Below are 6,694 nucleotides of genomic sequence, written 5' to 3' on the forward strand. Positions count from 1 at the left end.
ACCTGACTCCCCCTGCTTTGAAAAACAAGGAAGAGTGAAAAGAGGGAGCCAGGCCTCCTGGGAACTGTAGCAATATGGGAGAGAAGAAGTCAGAGCATCTTGGAGAATCTCAGGATCACTAAATACAGTTCAGTGTCAGCCTACTTCATCACTGTCCCTGCTCCCTGTCCCCACCACCTACACAGGCACACAGCCTGTACTTCTTTCCTTTAACCTTTCTCTCCTCACCCCTTTCTTTCTGTGAGTCTTGCTTCAAATGTTCTGATCTTCACCAAGACCCCCATCCCCAGCTCTAACAGTCTATGATCCCTGATATCTATTGCAAGTATCTCTCAAGGTCTCTCCCTGGTTGATGGAGTTTCATCTTCACACATCTTTTTTGCTTCAAGAGCAGGCAGATGTGTCTTATAGCACCTGGAATCTACACAGACTTTGTTATCCGTGGCATTTCCATTCACCCCAAGCCACCTGCTCTCTGTCAGGGCAGACAGAGCTGAATGAAGCCCCACCCCTGCCCTCAAAGAGTTCTTAGTCAAGAGGTGATGACAGTGATAGAAATAACTATCTCTTAAGATAGAATATGGTACATCTCATGTCAGAGGTAGAAACAAAATGTCAGAGAGCCCAAAATGTGGAGAAGACTATCCCTTAGGTGTAAATGAATCATTGCTGGTCAAGGCTAAATCCACTGTGCACTACGAAAGAGCCCTTGATGTGGAGACCTCAGTGTAAACGAGTGGGGAGTGCTAGTCTTTAAGCCATGCAGATGCATAAGAATGATAAGAATAGGTGATTAGCCACACAATGAATTTGACCGTTGATTTTTGCCTCCTAGCCTTGATTTGATCTTTGGCTAATGCAGGTAAAAAATGTTTTTATTCATTAAGGTCTTAACAATAATACTTCGTTCACACCAGTGAAGCTTCACAGAGAGAAAACAAAGGCTTGTGTCAACATGTTTAGCTAAATTAATGGCCTCCAAGATTTATACACTGAGGTCTTTTCTAAGCAGTAATCGACTATACAGTCCATGGAATTCTCCAGGCCAGAATACTGGAGTAGGTAGCCTTTCTCTTTTCCAGGGGATCTTCCCAACCCAGGGATCGAACCCAGGTCTCCAACACTGCAGGCAGATTCTTTACCAGCTGAGCCACAAGGGAAGCCCAATAATCAATAGAGAATGATAACAAATGCCTTTGGTATGCACAACCAAAAAATTACTCTTCTCCTCTAGAGAACCTTCCCTGACCTCTCTTGCAACTGAATTCTGTATCTCCCTTTGGGGACCTCCATTGCATCACCTATAATATGTCTGTCTACTCGATTGTCTCCTCCGCTAGAAAGGGAGCTCCTTGAGGCAGAAGTTGTGTTCTGCTTTTCTCTGTGTATACAGTATATGTTCAATAAATACTTGGTTAAGTGCCCAAAGGCAGCCCAAACTGTTTTAATTTGAGGGGGTGTTCCTGGGTGTTCTTTGGAAGGACTGATGCTAAAGCTGAAACTCCACTACTTTGGCCACCTCATGCGAAGAGTTGACTCATTGGAAAAAGACTCTGATGCTGGGAGGGACTGGGGGCAGGAGGAGAAGGGGATGACAGGATGAGATGGCTGGATGGCATCAGTGACTCGATGGACATGAGTTTGAGTGAACTCCAGGAGTTGGTGATGGACAGGGAGGCCTGGCGTGCTGCGATTCACGGGGTCACAAAGAGTCGGACACGACTGAGCGACTGAACTGAACTGAACTGATGGGTAACATGAACTCAGGATGTGAATTCAAAGTAGCCAAATGACGTACTAATGAACTGGATGTTTTACACTTTATCCAGAATGTTTCTGGGTTTTTTTGTTTTGTTTTCTAATTTTATTTATTTATTTATTTTTGGCTGTGCTGGGTCTTCACTGCTGGAAGGGCTTTTTACTTCTAGTTGAGGCGCATGGGCTTCTCACTGTGGTGGTTTCTCTTGTTGCAGAGCACAGGCTCTAGGGCTCACAGGCTTCAGTTGCAGTTCCCAGCTCTAGAGCACAGGCTCAGTAGTTGGGGTGTGCAGGCTCAGATGCTCCGCGGCACGTGGGATCCTCCAGGATCAGGGATCAAACCCGTGTTTCCTGCATTGGCAGGTGGATTCTTTACCACTCAGCCACCAGGGCAACCCCTATTTAGAATGTTTTGATGGAATAGTAACTCTCCTGCTTCCCCTCCTTCAACCCACATGCCCAGTGGTTTTATGGTGAAAGATACTACTCCAGGACTCAGCCCTTCCCAGTTCAGGCATGTCAGAAGTGACAGTGAGAGTCAACCACGGTTCCGGGGGACCCCATGTGCATACTGTGAGCCGCCCCCTCACTCCTGAGCAGGGAAACTTTCCACTTCCCCCTCACTTGTGCTGATAAGCAGTTTCCCCTCCCACACCCCCCACTGCTTCCCTCCACTGCCACTGTGCTCGAAACTCCATCCTGGGAACTTTCACATCTGTTTTGTCATTTTGTCCTCCAGCTTCCGGAGGCTGAAAGCAAGACCGCTGACCCCAGCCATCACATGACCTTTCAAAAGTCCTAGTACTTTTTGTGTTGATTTCCCTCAACACTTTTGATTTCCCTCAGCACATCCATGTCTGTGATTTTATCTGAGTCCAATCTGTTTTTCCTTGCCTCAGATTAGGAAGCAAGACCTAGAGAAGTAAAAAAAAAAAAACAACTTGATTAAGGTTACATAGGATATATGTCAAGACTTAGTTTCTTATAACTCCTGGTCCAGAGATGACCAAATTTCTTTGACAGGCGTGACCTTCTGAGATCACACGTGGCAAGTCTCTGTAGGTACCAGACTCTCAGGAGAGATTTCAAAAGCTCCTTCCTGCTGAGTAACCAGAAGGAGAGGTGGTCAATCCCGACATTCTCTGCTTTTGTTAAAAGGGAAGGCCAAGATGCAAGTGTAGGGGAGACCACTGGGTGTGAAGACCAAGAGCACTAGCCGCTAGGACGCAGAGTGCCCAGAACTAGAGAATTCCGTGTGAGTGGATGTTGAGACTGCAAAGCCATCCTGAGCTAAGATATATGGTCGTTCCGCCAAGATCATAAACCAATAAGAGGTGAATCCTTTGGTCTGGCCAACACGGTAGCCCAACTCCTTGGTGGGAATGGGAGCAGAAAAGGGATTGTAGATTGAAAAAGTTTAGGGACACAGGGTTCAGGGTGGAGTCCACAGAATAGTGAGCTGGTTGAAGCTGCCCATCAGTGCCTCTTCTTAAAGTGGAAAAGTGCCTTCACAGCCATCCGCAGCCTGCTTTTTAGCCATCAGAGGTGGATGGCAGTGACTTCAGGGGATGTCAACTTCTGGAGAGGAGTTTATTTGGTGGGTTTGTGAAGAAAACTTTCAGTATTCGTCCTGAAGCATCTTTCTTTCTTCAGACGACACTTCTACATCTGTTTCAAGTTCTTTCCAGGCTGGTCACGGGGCACATCCAGAAACAGAATAAAATGATTTAGTAAAACTTTGTTGGGGACCTACTATGTGACAGACATTGGGTATACATGTTAAAGGCTTTCAAAAAAGATGATGCTTGATTTTTCAAAAATTCATGTCAGTTTGCTTTTCTTTTTCAGGGAATATACATGGTTACTGTACAAAATTTAGAAAATATTGGAAGGCATAAATAAGAAAACAAAAATTATCCAGCATTCTGTACATGGTTTTGTATTTTATTATTGTTACTTAATATCCTTTATGGAACCAGTATATCTTATTGTTGTTACTGTGTATTCTTCCGTGTTATTAAAAAGTTATTCAAAATTAGTATTCATGATGTTTCATTGTGTGAGTATATCAAACTTTTATACCAAAATTTATATTTAACCATTCTGTTACTTAGCCCCCTCAGGTTGTTCTAACTTTTTTTTTTTTTTTTTTGGAATTAACGAATTTTATTTCTCCCTAGGACTCTTAAAATTCAGATCCACCATGTAACAGGTCAGACTTCTGGAATAACAACTTTCCTGGGCTGTCACTCTTTTTAGGAGACAGAATTTATCAAATATCATAGTTCCAGGATGTTTCCACCCCATAACTCTAAACCAGTTAACAGAATCTTCTTAGGTCTTAATTGGAATCAAACAATCTATGTACATGCAACATAATCAAAGGAAAATAGACCATTTCCTGCCTTCCCCTGCTGAATGCACATCTTTTTTTTTTTTCCCCAAAGCGTTTGTTGCTAAGAACTGTTTTGAGTATATTTTCCAAAAAACCTGTCTACCAGTTCTGAATCTTGGCTTGGAATAAGGAATCCCTTATTCACGAAAGAATTTAACAAATATTCTCAGCCATGGACAAATAAAATTTCTTCACTCTACACCTGACATGGCTTTGCTTTAGTACTTCCTGTTTGCAAAAGTCAAACCCTATCTTTAAAACCCCTTATAATTTCCATGACCCAGAGAGGAGGGAGACTGGGGAAGAGCTGGCTTGCTGCGTAGCAGATTCTGAAAAGGGCAGGTATTTACTTTTGAAGTCAGTAAGTGGAAAAACGGCAAACATTCTTCCTCCTTATTCTGATAGTGAAAACGTGTAGGCCAGAACTAGAAAATTCTGGTCCTAAAACTAGAATACATTATAATATTAAGTACATTCAAAATTTATATTACTCTTTAATTTCTTTTCCCTGAGTTTGGGTTCACAGTTTGGTAGAGATCCTTTAAAGAAGAGGTAGGTGGGAGGGGTAAAGAGGAAATAATGTTTGTCTAGCAGCACCTGAGAGAACATGTAACCTCTATCATTTCAATCTCGGTTAACAATGATCTTTCCCTCTTGAATCTCCAAATATAATAAAGGGATGATCGTTTTCCTTTTTATTCTTATTCACTAAGGACCCTCTCTCCTTTAACATGCAGCTCAGTATTAATATCACTATTCATAAAAATGAATAGCCCTTCCAAAGACAAGCTAGCAGATCAATGCTTCAAAGTGAGGTTGTTTAGATTTAGCAGAGAGGCTCAAATGAGTAACTTTTATTCATACAGTTATTAGAGAAAACACACAAAATTTCCAGCACTGTTAACCACTGCCTTTTCTTCCTGGACCTGGTTTATTTAAAGCATTCCTATCAACTCGAGTTGGTTCTAAAGTCTGCTTTAGGGGATTCTGACATCTAACGTGGGTGGATACATTCTGGTCCAGATCTTGGCCTCCATCTTACGATGGACTGGTAGAATACTGTTTCATCAGATGCTCGTGGCAGGGATTGCAAACTCGCTCAGGCTTGATACTTGAAGGAAGAGGCAGTTCGTTTGTTGAACAGATGTTACAGAAGGTTCCTCTGCAGTTCCTACATACATTCTTTGTTAGGCTGCAGTCTTCCTGGCATAGCTGACAATACTTCGGTGGCTTTTCGGAGGGCAACGGCTGATCCTGTTGATCCACAGGGTGAGACTGCAGCCTGTGGCTTTCTTCCAGGGGCTTGTTTAGTTTAACATTTTCCTCTTGGATTTTGTGCTTCCCATCATGATGGAAGAAGAAGGAGCTATAATTGCTGGTCTGTTGGTGGGCCTGAATGTCATTGATGCCAATTTCTGTATGAAGGGAGAAGATTTGGACTCTCAGGTTGGAGTTATAGATTTTTCAATGTATCTCAAGGATGGGAACAGCAGTAAAGGTAGTGAAGGAGATGGCCAGATTACTGCAATTCTGGATCAGAAGAACTATGTAGAAGAACTCAACAGACACCTAAATGCTACTGTAAACAACCTTCAGGCAAAAGTGGATGCATTAGAAAAATCCAACACTAAACTGACAGAGGAGCTTGCAGTTGCAAACAACAGAATTATCACCTTGCAAGAAGAAATGGAACGAGTTAAAGAAGAAAGCTCCTACATATTGGAATCTAATCGGAAGGGTCCTAAGCCAGACCGGACTTCTGAGGGGCAAGCACTGAGTGAAGCCAGGAAGCACTTAAAGGAAGAGACACAACTGCGACTGGATGTTGAAAAAGAACTGGAAATCCAGATCAGCATGAGACAGGAGATGGAATTGGCTATGAAGATGCTGGAGAAGGACGTCTGTGAGAAGCAGGATGCCCTGGTGTCTCTGCGGCAGCAGCTGGACGATCTCAGGGCTCTTAAGCATGAACTTGCCTTCAAGCTGCAGAGTTCAGACTTGGGAGTAAAACAGAAAAGTGAACTGAACAGTCGCTTAGAAGAGAAGACTAATCAGATGGCTGCTACCATTAAACAACTGGAACAAAGATTGCGCCAGGCTGAGCGAGGCCGCCAGTCTGCTGAACTGGACAACCGGCTCTTCAAGCAGGACTTTGGAGACAAGATCAACAGTCTGCAGCTGGAAGTGGAGGCGCTCACCAGGCAGCGGAATCATCTTGAGTTAGAGCTAAAACAGGAAAGAGAAAGAAGGTTACCAAACAGCAGGAGCATCCCAGGAAAGGGATCCCAGAAGCCAGAAGAAGGTTGTTCTAACTTTATTCTAAATTTAGCTGAGACTTGAAGGATGATTAAACAGGAAAAGAGTGTGAGAGTGGGGTCATTCAGACAAGAGACTTGTACTTTTTAAAATATATAAAATAGATTACTTGAAATATTTTAGTTATAATGATAATAGTAACGAACACATAGCACTTACCATGAGCCAGTGATGTTCCAAGCCTTTATACACACTAATATATTTCACTGCTGCTGCTGCTGCTAA

At 43.0% G+C, this 6,694-nt stretch overlaps 1 pseudogene across 1 annotated transcript; it reads left to right on the forward strand.

Moving 5' to 3' along the window:
* The first annotated feature begins 3,901 nt into the window (after positions 1-3,901).
* Positions 3,902-6,493, forward strand: LOC113877510 (annotated as a pseudogene). Its single transcript, XR_003506755.1, has one exon. The product of XR_003506755.1 is annotated as a protein RUFY3 pseudogene (transcript).
* The last annotated feature ends 201 nt before the right edge of the window (positions 6,494-6,694 follow it).

Source organism: Bos indicus x Bos taurus, chromosome 19 (genome assembly GCF_003369695.1).
Source record: "Bos indicus x Bos taurus breed Angus x Brahman F1 hybrid chromosome 19, Bos_hybrid_MaternalHap_v2.0, whole genome shotgun sequence".
In the NCBI taxonomy this organism is placed as follows: Eukaryota; Metazoa; Chordata; class Mammalia; order Artiodactyla; family Bovidae; genus Bos; species Bos indicus x Bos taurus.